Consider the following 14,548-nt stretch of genomic DNA (forward strand, 5'->3'; position numbering starts at 1 on the left):
CATAGAGGGGCAAAGCGCAGAGTGGTATCCGCGGACCATTATCTGGAGAACAATGTTGCCTTTCCAGCGGAAGTCCCGCCTCCCTGTTGTTGCTCTGCGCTCGGCTAGCTACCGGAAGTGCCTCCGAGTAGGGAACCTAGTGGCTGTAACACCCCGAAAGGGGGGGATTTTTAAAAGTGTGACACACTTTCAGATGCATTCGGCTCCTAATCGGGTGAAAAACAAAGATGGTGGGTAAGACATACCATTATTGTCATTATTCTTTACTATTCTCTGCTCATTGCAACATCGACCAATGGCAAATATATATATATATATATATATATAGAGAGAGAGAGAGAGAGAGAGAGAGAGAGAAATATATATATATATATAGAGAGAGAGAGAGAAATATATATATATATATATCTCAAATATTTACAGGCAAAAGATACAGTCGCTGAACACATCAACAGTGTTATTATGAAAATGGTTTACAACCTTTTTCTTTTCTTTTTTTTAAGTTTGGGTCTTCCAAATTCTCCCTTCTTCCTTTATTTATTTCAGGAAGAAATATTTATCTAGTCATCACTATTCATTAATGTTAGTCGATGAGGTACAGGAGTGGATGGATAAGAGGCTGTACCCATATTCTCAGGGTACCTTATACAGGGTTAGTCAAAATGAATAGGCCAATAAGAAAATTAATTGTAGCCGAATGTATGTTTACTGTAACCAAACCACAGCTACGTAGCGACAGATAAACTATCAAAGTTTTTTTTGAGCAACACACATGTACGTTAATGCCGCTAGGCGTCGCTAGGAGTCGCTGTTTTCAAAATGGCGGAATCAGGCAAAGAGAAGGCGTTTTGTGTGATGACATTTGCTAAAACAATGTCAGTAATTACGGTCCAGAGAGAATTTCGAGCCAAGTATGGCAAGGAACCACCTCATCGACATTCCATTGCGAGGTGGGTAAAGCAATTTGAGGAGACGGGCTGCTTATGCAAGGGTAAAACCACAGGACGACCGCGTGTCTCCGAAGACACAGTGGAATCCATTCGTGCATCCTTTCAACGAAGTCCCCAGAAGTCGACAAATCGTGCTGGAGTGACTGATCTTCCATTCCTCCTGTGGCCCCCCAGGTCCCCCGACCTCACACCATGCGACTTTTCTCTCTGGGGGTATGTGAAAGACACTGTGTTCCGACCTCCATTACCGCTGACCTTGGACGACTTAAAACAGCGCATATGTGCTGCATTCGATGCCATTACGTCGGATGTGCTGCAACGGATGTGGAATGAACTGGACTATTGCTTGGACGTCTGCCGTGTCACACGGGGCGCCCATATCGAACATCTCTGAAGGTGAGACAAAACTTTGATAATTTATCTGTCGATACGTAGCTGTAGTTTGGTTACAATAAACATACATTCGTCTAAAATTTATTTTCTTATTGGCCTATTCATTTTGACTAACCCTGTATTATTGGGAAGGGAGGTGGTAGTACAAGAAGGCAGGGTGGTCAAGGCAACAGACCCTTCATCCAGGGTCCGCTTGTAAGGAACCGGTGGTTCAGCCCACAGGTTTTTCAGAGCCAGATAAGCTAGATACACCCAGCATGGAACCGAGAGGAGAGCAAAAAAAAAAAAAAGGCGGGAAAAATACATAAGCCCTCAAGATCCAGCTTTGTCCTAGTGACAGAAGAGCAACTACATGATGAGGAGGCTGGTTACTGCTTTGAAGGACTTTGCGGATAATGACATAGTGCACTTCCTTACAAGACCTCAGATTATTGCCAGAATCCTAGCAGCGGTATTCTCTCTGATAATCTTTGCTTGTTTGGTGGCTGAAGGATATCAGAACCTGGTTTACAACCTTTTGTAGGCAGATTCAAAGAACATCTCAATTTACAGCTGTACAGATATAGAAAACTAAAGTTTCAGCTTGCGGTAAGATAATGAAATAGCTCCTCAACACAACAGACTGGCAGTTACAGAACACATTTGATCCATTTTATCTTGGCTTCAACTGCAGAATCAGGAAGTGCTTAAAGCTTCACACTTGAAACACGCATTTGCCTTGTGTGCATTTTACACACTTTAAATGGCTTCTTAGCGTTGACTACATTGAAGGATCTAATTCAGGACATGCTGGAGATTTGGGCAGGCCAGTTCTTAAGATTTGTTTGAAATACGGTGCAGCAAGGCTAATAAAAATAGTTGCTTTATCTAGTTTATGACTTCTTTCCAGAGTCCCAGCAACAACAGCAGGAAGATCATGAGGAAGAGAGAAAGGACAGACTTTTTGTCCCATTTCATGTTGCAAATTGAATTGGAAGGGTTCTTCAGTCTTTAGCATCTCCTACTCCATCAGCATTAATAGCAAACATGGCTTCTGCTTCTGGGAGGCAAGGAGAGTCATAGATTTTGCATATTCTAGTTTCACCTCAACCTTTTCTCAAATACAGCCTAGTTGTTGAAGCATGTGCAATAATATTTCCTCCAATAGGCTTCTTGGGATCTGCAGCAAACATTGCAGCTCCATCCACTTGTGCTACCACCTGATTTGTAATCACTACTGCTACACCGAACTCATCTGCAAGTCGAAGTAACATCCGTAAAAACCTGGCTAAATGCATCTGTCTGGCTGACAGTTCACCTCGACCGGAGTAATCTGTCTGATAGAGGGCTGTAGCACTGTCCACTATCAGTAAGGCATATCTTGATTCAGTCATCATAGCAGATGCCTGGTAAAGGAGTTGGGTCTGATGGTCTGTGTTAAAGGCTCGCGCATATGCTACATTATCAAGCACATCACTACCAGACAAGCCATACCTCTCAGCCACAGCAAGTAGACGCTCTGGACGGAAAGTGCCTTCTGTGTCAATGTACATGGCCTTCCCTTCGCCACCACCTCGATCAATAGGGAGCTGACAGGTTACTGCAAGTGTGTGGCATAACTGAGTCTTGCCTGTGCGGAATTCTCCAAACATTTCTGTTATAGACCCCGTTTCTATTCCTCCTTGAAGGAGTTTGTCAAGTTCTTTTGATCCAGTGGTAATTTGAATGATTTCTGACCTCTGTTGATGAAACTCTGTTGCTGTTGTGAAGCCCATTGGAACTAACTTTGCTGCCTCTGCCAGGATTTTGTCCACCTTGGCTTCACTGATGCCTTTAATATTGAGCAATTCCTTCTTTGGCGCATAGGCAACAGCTTCAACAGTGTGGAATCCAGCTTTTTCTAATTTCTTCACATCATTTGCATTTATGCCACATTGCTCCAGCCGCGAAATTTGTTGAGGGCCGAAGCTTTCCTCTTCTGTTGATGCATCTATACTTGTATCACTCTGCATTTGCATGGCCATGGCTAACGTAGTTGATGTTTCTCAGTGGTTCAGGCCCTGTCTGCTTCCTTGTTTCCTCTTCCTCTCCGCCCACAAATTCGGAAGAGCCCGCCACTGCGTCACGTGACTGCGCTCTCCTCATATATATATATATATATATAATATATACACACACATATGATTTTTTTTTGTAACTTTATAATCTATATAAATAAAAATGTAATGTTTGTTTGTGAGCTTAACATAACTCAGAAGCCACTGGATGAATTGACACCAAATTTGGACACAAGACACGCATCAGGCCAATGAATGACCATCACTCAAAAATTATGATTTTGTCATTTGGGAGTTGTAGTTGCTGGGACTTATAGTACACCTACAATCCAAGAGCATTCTGAACTCCACCAATGATGGTTAGTATACAAATAAAAAATGTAATGTTCGTTTGTGGGATTAACATAACTCAAAAACCACTGGACGAATTGATACCAAATTTGGACACAATACACCTCTCAGGCCAACAAGTGACCATCACTCATAAAAACACTGAAAAACACAGCGGAAGGGACTTTAAAACTCAAAAAACAAAAAATACATTACAATGCACACGTAACACATATATACACGCAAACACACATATACAAAAATATACACACAAATATCACTTACTTAATTAATTAGGCAATCCCTTGTAGTCCGAGGATGATGGTCCTCCAAGTTCAGTGTCATGGCGGTGGGTTCGTAGGTGACTGTGGAGCCCTATTCTTGATCTGCATCTTCTCCCGCAGTGAGGGCATTGGCTTCAAGGTGGAAGGCGGTCCTGGTTGGGGTTGGCTTGACACGCCTTCCTCTTGGCACGTTTCTCTCTTTCACCCTCCATTCGTGCCTCTTCAAATTCTGCAGCACTGCTCATCACAGCTGACCTCCAGCTGGAGCACTCAAGGGCCAGGGCTTCCCAGTTCTCAGTGTCTATGCCAGAGTTTTTAAGGTTGGCTTTGAGCCCATCTTTAAATCTCTTTTCTTGTCCACCAACATTCCATTTTCCGTTCCTGAGTTCAGAGAGCAACTGCTTTGGGAGATGGCCAAGCATCTGGACAATGTGACCACTCCAGCGGAGTTGATGGCGGAGGACCATTGCTTCAATGCTGGTGGTCTTTGCTTCTTCCAGCACGCTGACGTTTGTCCGCTTGTCTTCCCAAGAGATTTGCAGGATTTTCCAGAGGCAGCACTGATGGAATCGTTCCAGGAGTTGCATGTGATGTCTGTTTTGCAGGCATATAGCAGGGTTGGGAGGACAATAGCTTTATAGACAAGCACCTTGGTATCCCTACGGATGTCCCGGCCCTCAAACACTCTCTGCTTCATTCGGAAAGATGCTGCACTCACAGAGCTCAGGCAATGTTGTATTTCGGTGTCGATGTTGACGTTGTTGACATATATACACACACAAAACACATATACACAGACTGGGCCACAGCAACGCAAGGCAGGGGGCAGCTAGTGTGTGTGTGTGTGTATCTCACTGGGGAAATATATAGATATTATAAAGTTACAATAAAAATTTTATATATATATATAAAAAATACTCTCACCCAACCTATTCAACTTGTATGCAGAACACATCATGCAATATGCGGGGCTTGATGAATGCAAGGCCTGGGCTTAACATTGCTGGAAGAAACATTAACAACCTGAGATATGCAGATGATACCACTTTGATGGCCAAAAGCGAGGAGGAGCTGAGGAGCCTTCTAATCAAGATGAAAGAAGAAAGTGCAAAAGCTTGGTTGCAGCTAAACATCAAAAAAACCAAGATTATGGCAACAAGAATGATTGACAACTGGCAAATAGAGGGAGAAAACGTGGGGGCCGTGATAGACTTTGTGTTTCTAGGTGCAAAAATGACTGCAGACGCAGAGTGCAGCCAGGAAATCAGAAGACGCTTCCTTCTTGGGAGGAGAGCAATGACCAATCTTGATAAACTAGTGAAGAGTAGAGACATCACACTGACAACAAAGTTCCACATAGTTAAAGCAATGGCATTCTCCGTAGTAACCTATGGATGTGAAGCAGTACCATAAGGAAGGTTGAGCGAAGGAAGATAGACACTTTTGAACTGTGGTGCTGGAGGAAAGTGCCTTGGACTGCGAGAAATCAAACTGACATATTTCAGGAAATAAAGCCCAACTGCTCACTGGAGGGAAGGATATTAGAAGCAAATATGAAGTACTTTGGCCATATACCCAGCGATGCCCCTTTTGTCACGATAAACATAAAAAGTATTCATTGTTCAATTTTGGAAATTCAGAACAGACTCATTAGAAAATGCATAAGAATGTGGGTAAATGACAACTTCCATCATAATCTTTCATTGTTCAACCCCGCCCGCATTAAAAATTGGCCATGTTGGGTATAAGTGTCAAGTTTGGTCCAGGTGCATCATTGTTTGGGTTCACAGTGCTCTCTGGATGCAGGGTGAACTACAGCTCCTGCCATGGTAGGTCCACACACCCCTCCCCTCCAGTATGTCCCCCATACCCCTCCAGTATGTCCTGTTGGTAATGGGAAGGGGGGGCAGCTATGTGCCAAGTGTGGTGGGAGTCACAGGGCTGTCTGGAAGTGGAAGCAATAGGAAATTAGAGTAAGTCTTTTGGAAAAGATAAACATCAGAATTAGTCGTTGTTTGTTCTTGGGTTATATGAATGGTCCCATTAAAAAGGTATCCGGATATGGGTGAGCTGCAAGTCCCATCATCCTCTGCCATTTCCCACCAAACCCTGCCAGTATTTAAAGTAGCCACTGGGGAGTCTATTTGGGAAGTGTGGCCCAGATCCATCGCTGATATGGTTTGCAGTGATCTCTGGATGTGGGTGTATGTACTGCAAACTCCCATTGTCCAGGGCCCACCCACCTACCATATTTATATATATACTAGCCATCCCCTGCCACGCGTTGCTGTGGCCACATGGGGGTTCTGTGTGGGAGGTTTGGCCCAATTCTATTGTTGGTGGGGTTCAGAATGCTCTGTGATTGTAGGTGAACTATAAATCCCAGCAACTACAACTCCCAAATGTGAAGGTCTATTTCCCCCAAACTCCATCTGTGTTTATATTTGGGCATATTGAGTATTTGTGCCAAGTTTGGTCCAGGTCCATCATTGTTTGCGTCCACAGTTCTCTCTAGATGTAGGTGAACTACAACTTCAAAACTCAAGGTCAATGCCCACCAAACCCTTCTAGTGTTTTCTGTTGGGAGTCCTGTGTGCCAAGTTTGGTTCAATTCCATCGTTGGTGGGGTTCAGAATGCTCTTTGATTGTAGGTGAACTATAAATCCCAGCAACTACAACTCCCAAATGTCAAGGTCTATTTTCCCCAAACTCCATCTCTATTTATATTTGGGCCTCGTGCCATTAAGTACTCGTGCCACATTTGGTTCGATTCCATCATTGATGGAGTTCAGAATGCTCTTTGATTATAGATGAACTATAAATCCCAGCAACTACAACTCCCAAATGACAAAATCATAATTTTTTGAGTGATGGTCACTCCTTGTGTTGTGAGACGTTTTGTTGCCAAATTTGGTGTGATTTTGTTCATTGGTTCTTTTGTTTTTAAGGTACTCATTACGCACAGAGCGTATATATATATATATATATATATATATATATATATATATATGAGAGAGATATTTTTGGTCTTGTTCAATGTCATTTTCTTAGTGGAAGCACTAATAATATGATGTTATAATTATATATTTTATATTACATATAATATTACTAATAATATTACAATATAATTGTATAGTACAATATAGTGATGTATAGCACTGATACTTATGGTATAATGCATTGTTTGTGTGTGTATGTGTATGTGCACACACACACACACACACATATATATCTTGTAAGCCTTCGGGATGAGAACGGCGGCATATAAATGTCACAAATAAAAATAAATAGTTTTTTCCTATAGATTTCCCCCTGCTGTCGCTTTTCAAAGGGCCACTAGGTGTCAATCCAGGCTTTTGAGCAAAACTCTCAGATCTAGGAATGCTGCCTTTGAATCAGCTCAAGGCTGGTTTGATATTAAGGGGATTTCCAAACATACCTCACCTTCCTCCTCCTTAATAACTCAGAAGTTTGGTCTTGTTGGGAGCAAAAACTGAGTTCATAGAAAATAAAGCAACAGCACAAGTGAGTCATCTCAATTACAATGAATCACAGGGCTTTTGCCTCCAACCACCTATAAACACCTATGAAAATATTCCGTTTTCTAGGTGTAACCCTCTCTTCCTAAGACTTTTTCCAGCTTTGAGATGGTGAAATCTGTCGAATGCCAAAAATATTCTTATTCTTTGATTTTTCTATCCTGGGATGTCATAACATTTGAGCCACTGCTGTTAAAGTGGTATCAAAGTGCAATAGCTCAAGTGTTTAGATCAGTGTTTCTCAGCCTGGGGGTCGGGACCCCTGGGGGGGTCGCTAGTGGGTGTCAGAAGGATCACTAAAGACCATCAGAAAACAGTATTTTTTGTTGGTCATGGGGGTTTGTGCGGGAAGTTTGGTCCAATTCTGTCGTTGGTGCGGTTTAGAATGCTCTTTGATTATAGGTGAACTATAAACACCAGCAACTGCATCTCCCAAATGTCAAGGTCTATTTTCCCCAAACTCCACCAGTGCGCACATTTGGGCATTTCGAGTATTTGTGCCAAGTTTGGTCCAGATCCATCATTGTTTGAGCCCACGGTGCTCTCGGGATGTAGGTGAACTACAACTCCCAAAGTCAAGGTCAATGCCCATCAAACCCTTCCTTTATTTTCTCTCGATCATGGGAGTCAGAGGGGTCGCCAATGACCATCAGAAAATACAGTATTTTCTGTTGGTCATGGGGATTCCATGTGGGAAGTTTGAGCCAATTCTATCATTGGTGGAATTCAGAATGTTCTTTGATTGTAGTGAACTATAAATCCCAGCAACTACAACTCCTAAATGTCAAGGTCTATTTTCCCCGGACTCCACCAGTGTTCACATTTGGGCATATTGAGTATTCGTGCCAAGTTGGGTCCAGATCCATCATTGCGTGAGTCCACAGTGCTCTCTGGATATAGGTAAACTACAACTCCCAAAGTCAAGGTCAATGCCCACCAAACCCTTCCATTATTTTCTCTCGATCATGAGAGTTCTGTGTGCCAAGTTTGGTTCAATTCCATAGTTGGTGGAGTTCAGAATCTCTTTGTAGGTGAACTATACATCCCAGCAAGTACAACTGACAAAATCAATCCCTGCCTCCACCCCCCCCCCCCCCCCCATCCCACCAGTATTCAAATTTGGGCGTATTGGGTATTTATGCCAAATTTGGTCCAGTGAATGAAAATACATCTTGCATATCAGATATTTACATGATGGTTTGGCAGAGAGATGCAAGCCTTCCCAACCCATGTGCCATTTGGAGAAGTGAGGAGCAGTGCTTCCACAACTCAGGCAACCACAGAACGTGCCAAATCATGCCTCTTGGAGCACATGCCTCGTTCTCATTGTATAAACAAAGAACGCCTAACAGAGAATAGCTGGGCAGATAGGCACGGAGAATGGGAGTGGTAGCCTTAGTCATTCAATCGCAATGCACTGAATCACAAGGATTGCCTAACTTCTTATCCACGAAAGAAAAGGAGCCAAGATTCTGGATCAAATGGCCTCCCCTGGTGATGGGATCCTGGGAGTTGTGGTTTGGCAAGAATACAAAGGATCTGTTCAACCTACACTGTTAGATCTATGCAGTATGATCTGATTTTAACTGCCCTAACTCAATGCTATAGAGCAGTGTTTCTCAACCTGGGGGTCGGGACCCCTGGAGGGGTCATGAGGGGGTGTCAGAGGGGTCGCCAAAGACAATCAGAAAACAGTATTTTCTCTTTGTCATGGGAGTTCTGTGTGGGAAGTCTGGCCCAATTCAATAATTGATAGGGTTCAGAATGCTCTTTGATGGTAGGTGAACTATAAATCCCAGCAACTACAACTCCCAAATGTCAAGGTCTGTTTTCCCCAAACTCCACCACTGTTCTCATTTAGAATCCTTGTAGCCAACCCCAGTTAACAATCTGGCCACAGCTCTTTGAACCAGCTGAATACAAACACTCTTCAAAGGCATTACAGTAATAAAAAAGAAGCAGTCCTTTCAGATCAGCTTCCCAAAACCAGAACTATATCTGGCTTTTCACCAATTTGGGTTCTTTATCCCTGTGAAGGTACAGCATCATGACGTCCAGGCTCCAGATCTATCATTGTTTGAGTCCAGAGTGCTCTCTGGATGTAGGTGAACTACAACTCCAAAACTCAAGGTCAATGCCCACCAAACCCTTCCAGTATTTTCTGTTGGTTATGGGAGTTCTGCGTGCCAAGTTTGATTCAATTCCATAATTAGTGGAGTTCAGAATGCTCTTTGATTGTAGGTGAACGATAAATCCCAGCAACTACAACTCCCACGGGAAAAAATCAATCCCCCAACCCCATCAGTATTCAAATTTGGACATATTGGGTATTTGTCCCAATTTTGGTCCAGTGAATGAACGTACATAGAATCATAGAATCAAAGAGTTGGAAGAGACCTCATGGGCCATCCAGTCCAACCCCCTGCCAAGAAGCAGGAATATTGCATTCAAATCACCCCTGACAGATGGCCATCCAGCCTCTGTTTAAAAGCTTCCAAAGAAGGAGCCTCCACCACACTCCGGGGCAGAGGGTTCCACTGCTGAACGGCTCTCACAGTCAGGAAGTTCTTCCTCATGTTCAGATGGAATCTCCTCTCTTGTACTTTGAAGCCGTTGTTCCGCGTCCTAGTCTCCAGGGAAGCAGAAAACAAGCTTGCTCCCTCCTCCCTGTGGCTTCCTCTCACATATTTATACATGGCTATCATATCCCCTCTCAGCCTTCTCTTCTTCAGGCTAAACATGCCGCTCCTCATAGGGCTTGTTCTCCAGACCCTTTATCATTTTAGTCGCTCTCCTCTGGACACATTCCAGCTTGTCAATATCTCTCTTGAATTGTGGTGCCCAGAATTGGACACAATATTCCAGGTGTGGTCTAACCAAAGCGGAATAGAGCATGGGGAGCATGACTTCCCTAGATCTAGACACTATGCTCCTATTGATGCAGGCCAAAATCCCATTGGCTTTTTTTGCCGCCACATCACATTGTTGGCTCATGTTTAACTTGTCCATAGCACTGAGCCATGACAGTCCCAACTGATGTCCAACTGCATTAATTTTACAGTGGAGATGCACCAATGGATGGATGACAGTGATAGAGTTGATATAGATAGTTGAGATAGCTAACTCGATAGATAATAGCAATAGATAGATAATAGCAATAGATGATAGACAGATGATAGTGATAGATAAATAGCAATAGATAGGTGATAGTGACAGATTATAGCAGTAGTTCTCAACCCCCCTAATGCCGGGACCCCTTGATACATTTCCTAATGTTGTGGTGACCCCCAACCATAAAATTGTTTTCGTTGCTACTTCACAACTGTATTGTTATGAATCATCATGTAAATATCTGACACGCAAGATGTGTTTTCATTCACTGGACCAAATTTGGCACAAATACCCAATACGCCCAAATTTGAATGCTGGTGGGGTTGGTGGGGGAGTTGATTTTTGTCATTTGGGAGTTGTAGTTGCTGGGATTTATAGCTGACCTAAAATCAAAGAGCATTCTGAACTCCACCAACAATGGAATTGAACCCAACTTGGCACACAGAGCTTCCATGACCAACAGAAAACACTATAAGGGTTTGGTGGGCATTGACCTTGAATTTTGGAGTTGCAGTTCACCTACACCCAGAGAGCACTGTGGACTCAAACAATGATAGATCTGGACCAAACTTGGCACGAATGCTCAATATGCTGAAATATGAACACTGGTAGAGTTCAAGGCATGAATTCTCAATATGCCCAAATGATAACTCTGGTGGAGTTCGGGGGAAATAGACCTTGAAATTTGGGAGTTGTAGTTGCTGGGATTTTTAGTTCACCTACCATCAAAGAGCATTCTGAACCCTACCAATACTTGAATTGGGCCAAACTTCCCACATAGAACCTCCATGACCAACAGAAAATACTGTTTTCTGATGGCCTTTGGCGACCCCTCTGAAACCCCCTCGTGACCCCTCCAGGGGTCCCGACCCTCAGGTTGAGAAACACTGATCTAGACCAAACTTGGCATGAATACTCAATATGCTGAAATATGAACACTGGTAGAGTTCAAGGAAAATAGACCTTGAAATTTGGGAGTTGTAGTTGCTGGGATTTCTAGTTCACTTACAGTCAGCATTCTGAACCCCAGCAACGATAGAATTGTGCCAAACTTTCCACACAGAACACTCATGAGCAACAGAAAATAGTGTGTTTTCTGGTAGTCTTTGGTGACCCCTCTGACACCCCTTTGTGACCCCCCCAGGGGTCCCAACCCCCAGGTTGAGAAACAATGGATTATAGTGATAGATGGATGATAAATAATAGACATAGATAGATGATAGCAATAGATAGATGATAGAGATCATGGCTGATACAGACAGATGATCGCAATAGAGAGATGAGAGAGAGAGAGATTTAATCCTAATTTAGCTAAAGGCCTTGCAAAACTACAACTCCCTGGAGCCCATAGCACTGAGTCTTGATAGTCAAATGGCATTAATTTTACAGTGTAGATGCACCAACTGACAGATGATAGTGATAGAGACTGATAGTTATGTTATAGAGCTGTATGATAGTGATAGATAGCAATAGATAGATCGGTAGAAGATAGCAATAGCTAGATGGATGATAGAGCACGAGATGAATTAGCTTTACTCAACTTACACTTGAGTAAATAAGTTTTCCCATTTTCGGTGGTAAAATTTGGTGCCTCGGTTTATATTCAGGTCGGCTTATACTCGAGTATATACGGTATTTCTTTCAATTTATGTAGAGGAACAATGCCAGTGCTTCTAAAGCAATATGTATATTTTAATAAATGGAACTTTGGGGCGAGCTCTTCCTTTTGTCCTTTGAGATCCGCTTCTGTGGTCCCTGCCCTTGGAACGGGAGCATCCATTTCCATTTGGCTTAATTGGCCCCTCATTCAGAAGATGTACCCATTAGCAAGAAAGAATGGTGGAAATCGGGTTGACACAACGGGTCAGCCAATTAACCTGGTTTTCATTGAAGTGCTTGTTTGAAGTATGTTTAATAAAATTTTAAAAACTGAGAAAAGAGGACAAGCCGCTGGATAAAGGAACTGAATCTACCCCAGTTCTTCTAGAACAGGGATCCTCAAACTTTTTAAACAGAGGGTCGGGTCACAGTCCCTCAAACTGTTGGAGGGCTGAATTATAAACACGAATTAATTGGTTCAAATCATTTCTCCGAAACCAGAGTCAATGCGTGGAGTATATGGATCAAGTCTCTGAAAGATCTCCCCTCCTATGTGGGGTACCCCAAGGTGCAATTCTCTCCCCTCTTCTCTTCAACATCTACGTTAGACCCCTTGCTAGTTTGGCTCGGAGTTTCGGCTTAGACTGCTATCAATATGCGGACTACACCCAACTCCTTCTGCGTTTGGAGCAACATCAATACCAGACAATTTCACCTTATGTCTGGAGGCTCTGTCGAACTGGCTCGTGCTAGTAGGCTGAAGGTGAACCCGGCGAAGACTGAGACTTACAAGAAGCACTGCTTGAATATCAATCAAAAAGTGGGTGCTATAAGTAATATCATACGAAAGCTGACTGGCAGAAGCTGGGGATCACAACTAGACACAGTTACGGCATCTGCCCTTACACTTTGCTACTCTGCTGCTGAATACACATGCCCAGTGTGGAAGACATCTCATCACGTTAAAACAGTGGATGTGGCTCTTAATGAGACATGCTCGATGGCTGCTTGATTGGTCTGACCCATTTGCTACCCACCTTCGATGGTGCTGCCCTATCTCCTTCGCCTACTGTTAAGAGCTTAGGTGTCGTTTTGGATTCACAGCTGACAATGGAAGCTCAGGTCGCTGCTGCCAGCAAACAGGCCTTTTTCTATGTACGACAAGTGAGGCAATTGGCACCTTACCTGTCGGATGAGGCTCTGGCAACGGTGCCACGGATGAGGCTCTGGCAACATGCCACGGTGACATCTAGGCTGGACTATTGCAACACCCTGTATGTTGGCCTTCCGATGTCTACGACCGAAAGCTCCGTATTGTTCAGAATGCGGCAGCCAGGCTACTCACAGGAACACCCATGAAATGCTATATAACACCAGTGCTGCGGCATTTGTATTGGCTTCCAACTGATTACCGTGGTCTATATAAGATGCTAATTCTGACCTTCAAAATTCTTTACGGCCAGGGTCCATCGTACCTTAGGGACCGCCTCTCCTTCTCCCATCATCGGAGGTTGCAACGACCAGCCCAACGTGACTTACTCTATATTCCGGGTCCTAGAGAAGTGCACTCGGAAAGGACCAGACGCAGGGCTTTTTCTATTTCTGCCCCTGCTTTGTGGAATTCCTTGCCGCCCTATATGAGAGCCATGCATGACTTAGGACCTTTTACCCTAGCACTTAACACCTGGGTTTTTACTAGAGCTTTTGATCTATGTTAATTTTATCAATATCTGTATGTATGTATTTTTATCCTTTACAATTTAGCTTGTAAATCGCCTAGAGCAGTGGTTCTCAACCTGGGGGTCGCGACCCCCCGGGGGGTCATTGGGCCATTTTTGGGGGGTCGCGAAGCTGCCTTGTTTGGCCCCGCCCCTGCCAAAATTACTGCCGACCATTGCAGTTTGGGCAAGGGAGGGCTGCCCGCCCCCTGTGCCTTTCCGAGTTCGGAAGAGCGCGGGGGGGGGGGGCGGAGGGCTGCACTCACGGCCTTGCCATGAGCGCAGCCTGTCTTCCTGCCCCCCGCACACCCTTCTGAGCTCTGATAGCAGGGGAGCTATACATCCCAGTAGCTCCCAAATGCCATGGTCTGTTTTCCCCAGACTCCACCAGTGTTCCCATTGGGGCATATTGAGTATCCATGCCAAGTTTGGTCCAGATCCATCATTGTTTGAGTCTGCAATGCTCTTTGGATGCAAGTGAACTACAACTCCAAAACTCAAGGTCAGTGCTCACCAAACCCTTCCAGTTTTTTTTTGTTTTTGTTTTTTTGTTCGTGGGAGTTCTGTGTGCCAAGTTGGGCCAATTCC

General features: G+C 43.8%; 1 long non-coding RNA gene and 1 pseudogene across 1 annotated transcript in view; both read right to left on the reverse strand.

Moving 5' to 3' along the window:
- The window catches only part of LOC137097634 (uncharacterized), a 457,703-nt gene that overhangs the window by 26,859 nt on the left and 416,296 nt on the right, over window positions 1-14,548 (reverse strand). The gene's annotated exons all lie outside the window — the stretch shown is intronic.
- On the reverse strand, window positions 2,223-3,449 carry LOC137097651 (DNA repair protein RAD51 homolog 1 pseudogene; annotated as a pseudogene).

Source organism: Anolis sagrei, chromosome 10 (assembly GCF_037176765.1).
Source record: "Anolis sagrei isolate rAnoSag1 chromosome 10, rAnoSag1.mat, whole genome shotgun sequence".
NCBI classification, from domain to species: Eukaryota; Metazoa; Chordata; class Lepidosauria; order Squamata; family Dactyloidae; genus Anolis; species Anolis sagrei.